This window comes from Petaurus breviceps, unplaced genomic scaffold (genome assembly GCF_028583685.1).
Source record: "Petaurus breviceps papuanus isolate PSGF00001 unplaced genomic scaffold, PetGlider_PUasm1.0 419, whole genome shotgun sequence".
In the NCBI taxonomy this organism is placed as follows: domain Eukaryota; kingdom Metazoa; phylum Chordata; class Mammalia; order Diprotodontia; family Petauridae; genus Petaurus; species Petaurus breviceps.
The window spans coordinates 11530862-11547542 of NW_027186324.1; the positions used below are offsets into that span (position 1 = coordinate 11530862).

The 16681-nt window shown below is 39.0% G+C and overlaps 1 protein-coding gene across 1 annotated transcript in view; it reads right to left on the bottom strand.

The window, feature by feature from the left end:
- SCML2 (Scm polycomb group protein like 2) overlaps positions 1–15745 on the bottom strand; it is a 218216-nt gene extending 202471 nt beyond the window's left edge. Inside the window, exon 1 of the mRNA XM_069100712.1 lies at positions 15620–15745. The gene's annotated coding sequence lies outside the window, so the exon portion shown is untranslated. The remainder of the gene's footprint in view (positions 1–15619) is intronic.
- Positions 15746–16681: the final 936 nt, after the last annotated feature.

Consider the following 16681-nt stretch of genomic DNA (forward strand, 5'->3'; position numbering starts at 1 on the left):
CCCCCCCCAAAAAAGAAAACATATGCTGCAAAATTACAAATATCAAACATCATCCCATAGAAGAAATATAAGAAGACATTTTCCCCTGATCATTTGTAGATTTAGTGGCATCCAAAGGTGTGTAACATTACATATAATGTCAGATTTCTTCCATGAATTGATCAATTTTGCTGAATTTTCTTTTAAATTTTTTTTTCTTTATTTGAATTTTAAATAAAATTTTCTTTCTTTTTTTTCTTTTAAAAATTCTTTTATATTTCTAGAACAGCTCTCTGAAAGGTAGAAGAAACAGTATAGAGGAAAATTTAGGCAATGTACCAAAAGATATCAATAAAAATTTATTTTTTAAAAATTGTTCTGAAAAAGATTTTGGAATTTTAATGGACCATAGATGAGTTAGCAGTGTGGTGTGACAGGCAAAAAAAGCTAATGCAACCTTGGATTTCACTGAGAGGAGTAGTTTATATTGCTAAATATAGGTAATAGTTCCTATATTCAGTCCTCCTCAGGCTTCATCTAGAATATCATGTTTAGTTCTAGGTACTACAGTTTAGTAAGGACATTGATACAATGGAAAATGTTCAGAGGAAGACAATCTGACTGGTAAAGAACCTTAGCCCTGAGGATCATTTGAAGGAATATTTAGCTTAGAAAAGACTGGGGGTTCGAGGAAAGGGAGACATGGTAGCTACGTTCAAGTATTACAGAGGAGGGGGCAGACTTGTTCTCTTTTGCCTCAGAGGGCAGAATCAAGAATAGGGAAAAGTTGTGAATGGGGTAAATTTAGGCTTGATAGAAATAAGAACTTCCTAACAATTAGTGCTGTCCAGAAATGAAATGGATTACCTTGAGAAGTGGTGGATTTCCCTTTCTGGTATTTTAAACCAGAAGCTGGATAATCGCTTACCATTTTTGTTATAGCAAGGATTCCTTTCATGTATTGGTTGGACAAAATGGCCACTGAAATCCCTTCCAGCAGTCCAGTTCTGATTATTTTTTCAACTTTTGCTATGAACTGTTATACCAGTGATGGAGTTTAGCCTCTGGGAACCCCCTTGAATCTTCCCACTTGATCTGGCTTTAACTGGAGGCCATAAGCCTTCCATTATCACTATGACTTAATTTCTGTTACCCTTAAACTAACCTAGCCCTTCATTATCTTTTACCTCCAGATTGCCTCGGGCTATTTCCCACCTTTGATCCCATCAAAATCCCATTCTCTTGGTTCCTGGAGTCAGACCTCAGTTCCATTAAGATCCTCCTTAATGAGGCAGATAGGTATTGAGGTGAATAGAGCACGCGCTGGGGAGTCTGGAGGACCTGAGTTCAAATATGACCACAGACACTTGACACTTAACTAGCTGTGTGACCTTGAGTAAGTCACATAACTCCAATTGCTTTGCCTTACCCCCTCAAAAAAAAAAAAGAATATTAAGCTTCTCCTTAGACTCCTCCTCAAGACCCTCCCTAAACCCGTTCTCCCAGACTGCTAGACCACCCCTCGATCCCTCCCACAATCATTCTGTATATAAGATCCTTACTGCCTCCATGAAGGCACTCAAATTCAATCTAGTTCAGACTCAGCCTGTGTCAGACTGTTCTGGCCCACTTGTCCACATAAGCATCACAAATGCTTAGGCTCATTAAGAGTCTACCCAATATGGTGAGTCTTTAATGAACTTTGTTTTGCTTTGGCTGGGAGAAGACTTGAGTTGAATTTATTCAGCAGGATCCAGCGTGTCAGTATTTTGAGGTCCTAAGCACCTCTAAACCCCAAAGCTCAACACCAACAATAAGTGAATCACAGAAATGTGGAGTTGAAAGAGACCACAATTGCCACCTGTGGTCTAACTCTTACAGAAACCGCTTATAATCATCACTATTACACCTCTGACAAGTGGCTGTCCTTGTTCTGCCTGAAGACCTTCAGTGAAGGACAGCCCGCCATTAATCAGCTAACCAATCAACTCCAAGTTGTCTTATGTGCCAGACACTGTGTGGGCACTTTGGATGCAAAGACTGGGGATATGGAGATGAACGTAAAGCAGCTTCTTCCCTCAAGGAGAAAGCACGCACATATTTAAGAACATGTGAAGTATGGACCAAATAAACGTATGGTGATGGGGAAGGTAGCACCAGCAACTGGGGGAGGTATCAGGAAAAGTTTCACATAGGAGAGTCCTCTCAAGTTGAGCTTTAAGGAGGGAAATGAGGGATCTGGGGAAGAGGAGGTGTGCAGGGAGTGTATTTCAGGCAGGGGCCACTAACGTGTGTGAAGACATGGAAACGGAAAAATAAAATATTTATGAGGAATAGAAAGTCTATTTGGGTTGGCCACAGAATGTGTGAAGGGAGTAATGTATAAAAAGCCTGGAAAAGTAATTTGGAGATAGTTTGTGAAAGGCTCTAAATGCCAAGGAAAGGAGTTTTATTTCGTCCTTAAGGCAATAGGAGCCACTGGAGTTTATTGAACAATTAAATGAAGTCTAATTAGGGAATATTACTTTGGTAACTGTGTGGAGGGGAAAAATTTGAGGTGGAGGGATGATGTAAAAGTCTATTGTCAAATGAGAGGTGATGAGGACCTGAACTTGGGTGGTGGCCAGGTGAGGTGAGAGAAAGTGCTGTCTATGAGAGATGTTGTGCTAGCAGAATATATAAGACCTGGACATTGATTGCATGTGCAGAATAAAGCAGAATGAGTAGGCAAGGATAACTACAAGATCGTGAACCTATCTGACTGGATGGTTGATGGCACCTTCAACAGAAATGGGAAATAGGAAGGGTTGGGAAAATGGTGAGTTTAGGGAGAAAGATGAGTTCTGTTTTGGATGTGTTGAACTTAAGATACTCAGAGGGACATCCAATTGGGAATATACAATAAGGAATTGGTGATGCAGGTCTTGAACTCAGGAAAGAGACAAGGGCTGGATATATAGATCTGGCAGTTATTGAGGTAGAATTGATAATGGAACCCATGGAATCTGTTAAGTTCATCAAAAAAAGTATATAGGGAGAAAAAGAGGAAAGTGCCCAAGACAGTCTTGGGATATCTGTGGTTGGTGGTGGCATGGGACGTATATGATGATTCAGTAAAAGAACTTGAGAAGAAATAGTCAGACAGGTAGAAGGAGACCCAAAGGAGAGTTGTGTCACCATTTAGTGGTACATCTAGGAGAGTGATCAACAGTGATAAATGTTTTAGGTATGTAAAGGAGGGTAAGGATGGAGACAAGGCCACAGAATTGGACAATTTTGTCAATTTTGGAGGGAGCAATTGGGTTGCATTGAATGCCCTTGCTTGGACTTCTCCATCATACTTCCAGGGACCTTATCATTCTGCAAGATCAAATCAGCCTTCGTATTCACACCTTATCTGTACCTTATGCCCCTCCAAAGGGCAGAGGGATGAGCTGCTCCCTAAACCTCCCTTTAAGGAGTGCCTCGCCTAACTATCTCTTCATTTTCTACAGTGCTGCACTCCTATGAACTTCTCCATTATCCTCCTCCAGCTTATCAATGTTTTTCTTAAACTGTGACACTAAAAACTGATCATAGAACTCCAGAGATGATCTGACTAGAACAAATTAGAGAGGGATTATCACCTATGTATTCCTAGAAACTGTGCCTCCCATGCAATCCCATGCAAAAAAACTGTGCCTCCCATGCAACCCATGATTGCATTAGCTTTTTTTTTATTCCACATCATCCCACTGATTCATATTAAACCTGTAGTCCACTGAAACCTTTTTTAGAAATCTTTTTTAGACAGTCTGCTATCTAACCATGTCTCCGACCCCAATCCAGTACTTGGGAACCTGATAACCTTAAAGTCAAATGTAAGGCTTTAGGCTTATTTTTATTGAATTTCATCTTCCTAGATTTAGCCCAAAGCTGTAACATGCTAAGATCTTTGGATTTTTTTTTTTTTGCCTTTTGGAGGGCAATTGGGGTTAAGTAACTTTCCCGAGGTTACACGGCTAGTTGTTTTTTTTTTTTTTTATGTGGGTGTTGTGTCTGAGGTCAGAACTGAACTCAGGTCCTCCTGACTCCAGGGCCGGCGCTTTCACTCACTGTGCCACCTAGCTGCCCATGATCTTTGGATTTTAACTAATTACCAAGACCAAGTCTTATCTCCATCCTCAATCTGACTGCCATCTAGGGTGTTAACTATCCTTCCCTGCTTTGTGTTTATGTTTTTGTGTGTACTTGTTTTTTCTACAACACGATAGGCATTGATTTTCATTGCTTTTATTTCTACCATTTTGACAACAGTGAGGAAATGATCCAAAGTTATTTTACTTCATTTCTTTTTCCATTTTTAGAAAATTTGGTCACTTTATGTGATTATTAACAATTTGCCTCTTTTCTTTAGAAAATTTCCTGTGCATATACTTTGACCAATGTGAACCTTTAGAAATTTGGCATTCTTGTCATTGAAAGTTTCCCAACAGTTAAAGCTATCCAAATGAGAAATGGACCACCTTGAAAGGTGATAGGTTTGTTCCACTTTCTGGAGGTCAAGTTTTTAACCAGGCTTCTAGATATCTAACCAGATAGCTAACATATCCATTTTACAAATGTGTCATTCAAAAATCCAAAAGAGATATCTTCTACATAAACACGAGGAAAAGCTTTTAGACTCATATGGCTAATATAAATATAATTAATCTTTCATAAAGAACACCCCCCCAAAAAAACCCAAATCCAACTTGAGTAAATAACAAACTTTAAAAGTTATCTTAAGAGGAAAGAGTGACAACATTCTAAAAATATTCAAAAGTGATGGTTATATTTCAAAAATATAAAACATCTTAGAATCCTTAAAACAGAAAATAATTTATGTGCTAAGGAATCAAGTTGAGTGAGAAAAATCCAAGACAACTTGTACTTACTGTGTAAAGGTCCATTCTGTCAAGTGGGAATGCCTCAGAGGAACTAAAGAAGTCTATTAGAAACCTGTCTGAAGGAAATAACTCTTTCAAAATATGATTCAAGAAAAATTATCGTGAGTGCATTCAGGCAGAGTCCAATGGGTAATATCTATCCATGTCTCTTCATATGAATATTTATATGTTTCCAATTGGTAATATATGTGTATATATTTAGATATTTTCAACTGGTGACATGTAGGCATATTTATTATATGTGTATATATTTTTCTAACTGGTAATATGCATATGTGTGTATTTGTACAGTTATATAGTTCCCAGCTGGTAATATACCTGTATATATACATATACACACATGTTTGTGTTTATATTTTCAAATGGTAACATGCACACACATGTATGTATTGTATATATACATATGCACATATATCCATCATAGGAAGAAAGCTACTATGGTGGCAGTAAAGTAGAAGGAACACTGAACTAAGAAGTAGAAAATTTAGGTTCTACACCTGACTGTCTCTCACTAACTAGCTACGGCACCTCTTCTCTTTTGTCATCAGTTTCTTCATCTATAAAATAGGGACGATGCTCTACCTGCAGAATTACTTCCATGAATTAAATTTTTTCAAAGTACGAATCAAATCTAATAGACATTTACTATGTACCTGCCGTGTGCATGTTGGGGATACAAAGACTATACAAAAAGCACCTGTTTCTCAAGGAGTTTATGTTTTGTTGCACTGTAAACACATAAGTACAATGTGTCCCAAAAGTATTGGTGCAACTCTATGCTAAAAGGCACCAACGGGGCGACTAGGTGGTGCAGTGAGTAGAGCGCCAGCCCTGGAGCAAGGAGGACCTGAGATCAGATCCAGCCTCAGACACTTAACACACACACACACACACACACACACACACACACAAGCCATGTGACCTTGGCCAAGTTACTTTTTTTTTTAATGCTTTATTAACTTCTGATTTACATCATTTGTTTCCGCCAGATTTTGAGTTACAAATTTTCTCCCCATTTTTCCCCTACCCACTGCCCCAAAATGGCAGTCCCACAAGATATCCCCTCCTCCAATCTGCTCTCTCCCATATCTTCTCCCATAACCCCTTTTGACTTTTCCAGTGGATCTCTATGCCTCAGTGCCTGTATATCTTATTTCCCAATTACATGTAAGATGGTATTAATAATAGTATACACACACACACATTTATATATATATATATTTGAATATTTCATTTTAAAACTTTCAATTCCAGATTCATTCCCTTCCTTACTTGTCACCCACCCTTACTGGGAAGATAATAACATAGTAGATATGTTGTAAAAGACTGACTATATTTCCCTCCCTCCTATCCTACCTCCCACTTGTTCTATTCTCTACTTTGATCCCATCCCTTTTCAAAAGTGGGTGCTTCCAACTTCCCTCCCCCCCAGCCTGCCCTCCCTTCCATCATCCCCCCTCTCATCCCCTTCCCACCCACTCTCCTGGAGGGTGGGATACCCTCTTTAGTGTGTATTTCACTCCCTCCTCAAGCCAAATTCAATGGAAATAAGGTTGACCCATTCCCTTTTACCTTCCTATTCTTCCCCTCCATTGTAACCATTTTCCCTTGCCTCTACCATTTCCCTATGAGAGAGTTTACCCCCAATCTGTCTCTCCCCATCTCCTCTCATTATATTCCTCTCTCACCTCTTAATTTCACGTTTAAGTATCATCCCTTCCTGTTAAATTGGTCCTGTGTCCTCTGTCTATGTATACCTGTACACATATATACACACATTCACATATGTATTTATATGCCAATATACCCTCATATATAGACATATATATATATATTTCTAATCCCTTCAACTACTGAGAAAAGTTTCATAAGTTACAATTATTGTTTTTCCATGAAGGAATGTTAATAGTTCAACTTTGATTAGTTCCTTATGATTTCTTTTCCCTGTTTGCCTTCTCATGCTTCTCTTGCTTCTTGTATCTGAATGTCAAATTTTCTATTCAACTCTGGTTTTTTCAGTAAGAATGCTTGAAAGTCCTCTATTCCACTGAATGACCATATTTTCCCTGAAACATGATACTCAGTTTTGCTGGGTAGGTGACTCTTGGTTTTAATCCCAGCTCCTTTGCCCTCCAGAATATCATATTCCAAGCCCTTCGATCCCTCAGTGTAGAAGCTGCCAGATCCTATGTTTTCCTGATTGTGTTTCCACAATATTCAAATTGTTTCTTTCTGGATGCTTGGAATATTCTCTCATTAATCTGGGAATTCTGGAACTTGGCTATAACGTTCCTAGGAGTTTTCTGTTTGGGATCTTTTTCAGGAGGTGATCAGTAGATTCTTTCAACCTCTATTTTGCCCTCTGGTACTAAAACATCAGGGCAGTTTTCTTTGAGAACTTCCTGGAGGATGATTTCTAGGTTATTACTTTGGTCATGGCTTTCAGGTAGTCCAAAAATTTTTAAATTATCTCTCCTGAATCTATTTTCCAGGTCAAGGTGTTTTTCCCATGAGATATTTCACATTGCCTTCTTTTCTTTCATTAGTTTGGATCTGTTTAAAAGCAGATTGATTTCTCATAAAGTCATTAGCTTCCATTTGCTCCAATCTAATTCTGAAGCAATGATTCTCCTCATTGAGCTTTTGAGATTCTTTTTCCATCTGGCAAATTCGGCTTTTTAAGGCATTCTTCTCCTCATTGCCTTTTTGGGCCTCCTTTGCCATTTGAGTCAGTCTGTTTTTTAAGGTATTATTTTCCTCAGTCAGGCTGTTGACTCTCATTTCATAATTTTCTTGCATTGTTCTCATTTCTCTTCCCAATTTTTCCTCCACTTCTCTTATCTGCTTCTTAAGGTCCTCTATGACCTGTAACCAGCTTGTATTTTCCTTTGAAGCTTTTGGTGCAGGAGTACTGACTTCACTGTTTTCCTCCTGTTCCATGCCTTGCTCCTTCTTGTCCCCAAAATAGGAGTGTAATGTTGGAATCTTCTGTCTGCTTTGTTTCCTTTGCCTGCTCTTTTTGCCACTCAATTACTTGACTTTTGGGCTTTTTGCCACAGTAGGAGTCTGCCACCAGACAGGGGAGTTTTCGTCCCAAACGCTGGGGTTTTCTCAGCTGCTGGAGGTATTAGATGGGTGCCCTCTCTGAGGTCTCCACATGCTCTGGCAAGCTGGACACACACCCCAGGACCTCCACCCTAGACTGCAATCCAGATCCAACAGGTTAAAGCAAGACCGATGACCCCTCAGACTGGTGCTTGGTCCCCCTACACTCTGCAGGCCAGGAGATGATGCTGTCATGTGACACTGGCTGGCTGTGCAGGCATCTCAGCAGCTTCTTGCCTGGGGTGTAAAAGCCATGCACTTGCACTTACTGGTCCTAAAGTCCAGACCGTACTGACCTCTCACTTTGTCTTTTGTGTCTATGTGTTGATAAATCCGGAAACGTCCACAGCTGCTGCTGATCTGGAGACCCACTGGCCAGCAGCTGGTCAGGCCCACCTTGGGGCTAAAGCCTCTGTGTGGGACTGGGCTCGGCTCCCAGAGCGCTGTGCTGGCCAATTCCTGCTGGCCTGCCGGGCTGTCCTCAGCAGGAGGTTAGCTTCTCTGTGTCATTTTGTGGGTTCTGCAGCTCCAAAGTTTGTTTAGAGTCCCCTTTTTACATGGATTGGGGAAGTTGGAAACCCGAGCTGCGGGAAGGTCGTGCTTCTACTTCGCCATCTTGGCTCAGCACCCCCAGCCCATTTTCCTTGGGCAAGTTACTTAACCCCAATTGCCCTCCAAAAAGCAAAAAAAAAAAAAAAAAGGCATCAAGATTTTGGGGACACATTGTATAGACAGGATAATTTGATGAGGAGAGAGTTCTAATAACTGAAGGAATCAGGAAAGATTTTTCCATTGGAGATATATCGCACAAGAACAGAATCTTGAAAGAAGCTAAGAATTCTAAGAATCACCATTTTCTTTCAACATTCTATTTAGTATTATTATGAACAATAACAATAATATTAGTATTAATAAGGAAAAGAAAGAGGGCTGGTGGGCAGTACTGTGGAAAGAAGAACTGGGAAATCAAAATCTGGAGAAAGAAAAATTTAATTTTAAATTTGAATGAATAAAGTACAATTAGTAGCACTGATATGTAAATTAACATTGATTAGATTTTAATCGGGTTCATTTTGTAATAGGATAGAAATTTATTCCACTTCAGATTTATATATTTAGGGGTCAAAGAATAGGAATAAAGTTTATATGATTCACTAAATTATGGCACCAAAACCGTACCTTATGAGCTATTTTGTCTAAAATTTTGTTACACATAAATACTTTAAGTTTTTAAAATCTTCTTATTTTGATAATATTGATGTGCTAATCCTGGTCATGGTAATCTCATATTATTTTTCTTGGGTAAGGATCAGTACAAGCTAGGTTAAAAACTCCTTCCCTCAAAACTACTTACTAGTTTCAACAGCGTTTTTTTCTTTTTTTGAAAATTTTTGTTTATTATAATTCTTACATCAGAAACATGAAATAACAGAAAGAAGAAACAGAAAGAAAAAAAGAGGAACCAAAAAACACAATTAGTTCAATATGGCAATGACTGAAATGAATAATTGGTTCAGTACAGATGCTTTCCTGGAGCTCAAAGGAATTAAGGTACATTTTTTAAACATTCCATGCTTGTTTGAAATTCGTTATAACTCACACATTTTTTCTGAGCTCTTTTGAAGCTTAAATACAAACAGTAAGGGGAGAGCTGTCTTGATATAAACAAAGATAACAACTAATAACAAATAAATTGATCATTTAATGGCCCCACTATGGTAAACCAAAAGTTCCCAAATTTCTTAATTTCCTCTGGTAACTGAACTCCTACAGCTAATTGACAGAAGACTCAAAAGTATTCTGGACTCCCAAATCAAGGGACAAGGTAATTAAATGTTATCCTCTCCTGTAATAGAGACTAACAAGATTCTACACTCCATGAATTGGATAAACCATTCATAGTAAACTTTCCCAGATCTAATCCAAATTTTTATTAAGTTTTTATGATTTGGAGAATTTAGGGATGAGATATTTTCCTATATGTCATCAGATAACAGCCAATATACAACATAATCAGTAAAAATAATCTATGAATTTGGAAATTGAAATTTATTATGAAAATGTGTTGAAAGAAAGGAGGGTGATAAAAAAATATCAAGGTAGGTGAGTGGTCTCAATTCACATTCTTTCCTTCCTTCCCTCTTTCTTGGGAAGGCAAACAATTTGATAGAGATTATGCATGTGTGGTCATGCAAAACATGTATTTCCATCTTAGCCACGTTGCAAAAGAAAACAGGACCAAAAAACCAAGAAAAATAAAGAAAGCTTAAAAAATATGCTTCAATCTGCAGTCACACTATCAGTTCTTTCTCTTAAGGTGAATAGCATTTTTTATCATAAGTCCTTTGGAATTGTCTTGGATCATTGCATCATGAAGAATAGTTAAGTCATTCACAGTTGATCATCAAACAACATTGCTGTTACTATGCACAATGTTCTCCTGGTTCTGCTGTTTTCATTTTGCATCAGTTCATATTAGTCTTCCCAAGTTTTTGTGAAAGCCTCCAGTTCATCATTTGTTATAGCACAATTGTATTCCATCACAGTCATATATCATAATTTGTTCAGCCGTTCCCCAACTGATAGTCATCCCTTCAGTAGAAAAATGTTTTGCATGATTTCATATGTATAACTGATATCAAATTGCTTGTCTTCTCAGTGGATGGGGAAGGTGGGTGAGGTAGGAAGATAATTTGGAATTTTAAAAAAAATTGTAGAAAGAATCATTTTTTTTAAGGTGTTATTTCCTTCAGTATTTTTTTGGGTCTCCTTTCAGGCTGTTGACTCACTTTTCATGTTTTCTTGCATCATTCTCATTTCTCTTCCCAATTTTTCCTCCACTTCTCTTACTTGATTTTTAAAATCCTTCTTGAGCTCCACCATGGCCTGTAACCAGTTCATATTTTTCTTGGAAGCTTTTGATGCAGGAGTTTTGACTTCATTGACTTCTTCTGGTTCCATGATTAGAATCTTTTTGTCTCCAAAAAGGATTCTGTGGTCTGATTGTGCTTCCTCTGCTAGCATCTTGCCATTTAATTACTTGACTTTTGAGCTCTCTGTCACAGGAGAACTCTGCTACCAGATTGGAGAGAGCCACATCCCAAGTCACTGGGGTTTTCGCAAATGTTGTCAGAGCTTTGAGGAGGGTGCCCTATCTACAGCCACCACAAGCTCTGGTACACTGGCCACACACCCCAGGACCACCACCCAAGACAGGGACCCAGATCCAAGCATGTCAAAGCAAGAGTACTTTCCCTCTGAATGGTCACTTGGTCCCCCTACAATCAGTAGGCCAGGAGCTCCAGAGGCAGCCACATGGCAGCAGCTGCCACTGCAGGGCCTCCACCACCTCTTGCCCTAGGGGCAGGGGCCAGACCACGCTCTTCAGTCACCCAGTTCCAACAGAGTTTCCTACTAACCTTTTACTTTCTCTTTGGTGTTTATGGATTGAGAAGTGTGAAAGCCACCACACTGCTGGTGATTCACTCCCTGAAGTCTGCTCTGGCCAGTCTGGGCCGCCGTTTGGGGCTAACCTGGGTCTGGGCCCTGGAGGCTCATGCAGGACTGTGCTAGGCTCCCAGTCTGGTGTGATCGGCCTGCCAGGCTGCCTGTAGCAGGAGATTTGTTTCTCTCTGTCACTTTGTGGGTTTTGTAGCTCTAAAATTTGTTTAGAGTCATTTTTTTCACAGGTATTGGAGGTGGTTGGAGCCTAATAAGAATCTTAAATAACTAAATTAAAAAAAAAATACTGGGTCAGCTAGGTGGTGCACCGGCCCTGGAGTCAGCAGGATCTGAGTTCAAATCCAGCCTCAGACTCTTGACACACTTACTAGCTCTGTGACTTTGGGCAAGTCACTTAACCCTAACTTCCCTCCCAAAAGCAAAACAAACCAAAAAAACTACTGTTTAGAGAAGGGTGTATAGGCTTCACCACACTGCCAGCAGGATCCAGGACACAAAAAATATTAAGAACCCCTACTTTAACAACAGCAAACTCTCTTTGTTCTGATCCCTTATTTAACAATTAACTTTGTGAGCTATAATTTTGTTTCTCAATTGGATCAATTGGATAACAGAAAAGGAGTATCCTCTGTAGATGACTGTAATGGGAATGTAAATTTAAAGATCTTCCCCGCCCCTAGGCTAAAGTGCCCCTGGAGCCTGGGGTGGGAGGCTTGTTTTTCAGGAGATACTTCTTGATTGGCCAGTGAGTCAATAAGGTTGTTACATTCTCTGATCCAGGAGAAGGCTACATAAGCCCTGATGTGAGGCTTTGTTTTGGGGGCTCACTTTGAGAAGTGTTCTGTGATTTGATCTGGATTCTGGGAAGCCGTTGTTGAGAGTCCCCCGGCTTTGAAAAACCCAGATGTTGATTGGGTATGGATGTAATGGTTGGACAGTTTGGAAATCTGTCTACTTGATCTGTTTCTCTGACTTGATAATTCTGTCTGTATACTCTGAAGTTCGGGGTGCTGACCTTTTTCCCCTGAACTAGGTGAACGATACATGTTTGACTGATTAAAGTAAGCTTGTTAACACATTTTGAGTTGCTTTCCTTTATCAAAGCAGATCCAAGAACCTGTATTGGCAGCAAACCCTGAGGACGCTTGGGGTGCTTGCTGCCACAATGACTAACCCTGGTTCTTGTCTAATGATCCAGATATGTCAGACAGTATAAAATAATATGTTAGTGTTGTGGTTTTTATATCAGTCCTTTTGCTGGTATAATTCACATAAATCAGTTTTCCAGGATCTGATCTCTCCTATGTGAGCTAATTTTTTCAGAACTCCCAATTAAGGACCAGATCCTGCATTGTGGTAACCCACCTTGATGAATCCTAAACTGAATTAGTTTTGCCTGTCTTTAATTTGAGACCTTTCTGAAGATGGACAGAAAATAAATATGTGAAACCTGTGAGATCCATGCTAAACACTGGGTGAATATAGTCCAAATCTAATCATAGTAAATTATTAAGCATTTTGGTTATGTGTATGTGGCTTCTTCATTCCCACAGTAGATTTGATGGAAATAAGTAGAGCCAGGAAAAGAGGAAATAACAGAAAAAGGTTTGGGGTGGCTAATTCAAACTCTATTCCCTTAGAGAGCTATGTGACTCAGTAGATAGAGGGTAGGATCTGGAGTAGGGAAGACCTGAATTCAAAATTTCCCTCAGACACTCTCTAGCTATCTGATGCTGGGTAAATAACTTAGCCTCTGCCTCAGTTTCTTCAGCTGTAAAATGGGGTTAATGATATCACCTACCTTGAAAGGGTGTTGTGAGAACTAAATGATATCATTGGACTGGCATATAGGGCACTGTATAAATGATATCATTGGACTGGCATATAGGGCACTGCATAAATGATGTAATTGGACTGGCATATAGGGTACTGTATAAATGCTTATTTCCTTCTATACTGCTATCAGCTGTTTGTTCCACTCTCAGCCCCCCCTTCAATCTCCTGTTTTCTTCGTGCAAATAAAACCAATATAGTCAAGATTAGTCAGAAAGCAGAAAGTGAGGCGGGGGCGGGGTGGGAGTGTGGTAGGATTTTAGACAATTTCTCATTTAAAGGTCTCATATCTCATATTTATAGGAATATGAATCATTCCCCAATCAATAAAGGTCAAAGGATATGAACAGGCAGTTTTTCAAGAAATCAAAACTATATCATATAGTCATAAGAAAAAAATGCTCTAAATTATTATTGATTAGAGAAATGCAAATTAAAACAAGGCTGGAACATAATCTCAATCCCATCAGATTGGTTAAAATGATAGAAGGGGAAAATGACAAATGTTGGAAGGGATGTGAAAAAATTAGGACATTAATATCTGTTGGTGGAACCATGAACTGATCTAACCATTTTGTAGAGCAATCTGGAGTTGTGCCCAAAGGGTAATAAAACTGCATATATCCTTTAACCCAGCAATAGTTTCCCAAGGTGATCAGGTTAAAAAGAAAAGAACCGATATTTTCTAAAATATTTGTAATAGCTCTTTTTGTGGTGTCAAAGAGGTGGAAATGGAAAGGATTCCCATCAATTAGGTAATTGCTAAACAAGCTTTGGTGCATGATTGTGATGGAATACTAGTGTTTTGTAAGAAATGACGAGCTGATTGATTTTATGAGAACATGGAAGGACTTTTATGAAATAATGAAAAGTGAAGTTGGCAGAACTAAGAGAACATTGTATACAGTAACAGCAATAGTTTGAAGAACAATTGTGAACAACCAAGTTATTCTGAGCACTGTAAATACTCCAATAAACTCTAAAGGGCCTATGAAGTAGGACGCCATCCACTTATAGAAAAACAGAAGTGCACACAGTACGATTTTACACATATTTATAAATCTGCATTCATGGTGACCTATAGCTCAGGGTGGGGGAAGAGGAAGGGAGACAGTTTGCAACTCGAAGTGTAATAAAAATAAATTAAATTAAATTTAAAAAAATATCTCCTCTTTTCTCCAACTGTTGTCAGTTTTTCAGTTGCTGTGGCCAGAAGGAGAACGTGATGAGACAAGTCAGCAGCACAGGTGTTACTGCTGTTGCTATCCTGAACACATTTTTTTTAGGTGCAAAAAATCTTTCTTCTCTTGTGCCATTTTAGACTTGTGATACACACCTCAGGGACATTTTTATGTTAATTAGAGTAAATGAATACGCTCAGTTTGGAGTTTTATTTATAAACTCTACTCAATTTGAATCATCTTTCTAGACTATAACTTCAGCAAATCCTACAGTCACCAGGGCAAATTTGTGTTAGGTCTCTTATTTATATTTTGCATTTACATGAGATATATCAATAATGTTTATTGGTAAACTGTGTTCTACTTGTTTTTTGTGCATTGCCGGAAACATAGATAGCCATTAACCATACCACAACTTTTCTGTCATTCACAGGATCATCTGTTTAAAGGAAGGGGATTTGAAGGCTCTTTATCAGCTCAAACCCTTTCATTTTATGGGTAGGAAACTGAGATCCAGAGACATAAAGTTATTTGCCCAAGGTTATTCAATTAGTAAATGGTAGAAGGAGGATTTGAACCCCAAATTCTCAGATTCCAAATTCAGCTCTGTTTCAATTATGCCACATTGCCATTCTTCTACAAAATAAAAGAGGATTTGAACAAAGAAAATACCCCCATTCCTGTGATGAGGGAGACTAACAAGTGTTAGAGTATTGATAACCAGTGATAAAGACTGGACTTGTGATTTTAATGATATAGGTAGGGCCCACCTAAGCTCTGAGATCTATTATCCCAATTCCCACTCTGACAGATCAATTGAAGAGCTATGGTGGTTACATCTCCTTAGGGTTCCGGGCATTTCTACAAAGAATCAGTTGGTGATTGTCTAATTCCATTGATTCAAAAACCCAACAAAGTGCTTTCCCCAAAGTTTATCATTGGAAAATCATTTATCAAACCAACCATGAGTGCCTTTTAGAAAAGAATATGTACAACTATTGCAAAATAAAAAGAGTTAATTTAAAGCACTCCCTCAAAAAGTCTGTGACACGCTTTCCTACAAGTACATACAGAGAGTAAAGGAAATCAGACTCAAGCTAAGAGGTCACATGTGGTAAAAAGGTAACTCACCATTCCTATTTGCTAGAAGTTCTTTTTTTCTTTTATTTGTGCAATGGTCAAGAAGTCTTCCATTAAGTATGGTGAGTCATTTGTATCCATATGTCATTGGCTCCCTCTGTGGCTAGGATACCAATGGGCATAGCTTCAAAGAAGGGAGGAGGAATCTACAGGGGAGACCAAGGGCAAGCCTTTTCCTGCCTCCCCATGTAGTTCCTCCTCAGGGGATTCAGCTAAAATGCCTCATTTTCTCTAGTTTCCGAACATCAATCTCTTTTCATGTCATTCAGTAGTTATAAAACCTAATTGATATTAGCTAGTTAATTGATATTGAGGAGAAATTAAATGGTTAAATTGATAGTGGGATGCTAATCCCTGATACTGATGATATTAAGGAGTTAGTAACTGGCACCAGGTGATTAATATTCAGGAGGAACTTATTGGAGTTGAGGCTCCAGCACATAACATTAGAATTATCCCCAACCTCTGGAGGATTATCCCTAGACCTGAGAGAAAATGAGAGAGAGAAAGAGAGAGACAGAGAGAGACAGAGAGACAGAGACAGACAGAGACAGAGACAGAGACAGAGAGAGAGAGAGAGAGAGAGAGAGAGAGAGAGAGAGAGAGATATGTAGCCAAGCACTAGGGATTCTACTTACTAATGCATATGGAGTTAGTGTTGGAAGAATGAGTCTGAGAGCCTATTAAAGTGCTATACTAAACAGACAAGAAACAAATGGCTATTGACTTGGGAGTTATTTAAGAATCAGTTGTCTATTTGCAGTCAGATATTCAGCTAATCAAGGAGATGGTCAAAATGAAGTGGCATAGCAGGTGGTGCAGTAGAGAGTGCCAGGCCTGCAGTCAGGAAGACTCATCTTCCTCTGTTCAAATCTGGCCTCAGATACTTACTAGCTGTGTGATCCTGAGCAATTCACTTAACCCTTTTTGACTCAGTTCCTCATCTGTAAAATGAGCCAGAGAAGGATGTGGCTAACCACTCCAGTATCTTTGCCAAGAAAACCCCATATGGAGTCATGAAGAGTAGGACATGACCGAAAGTGATGGGGTGCT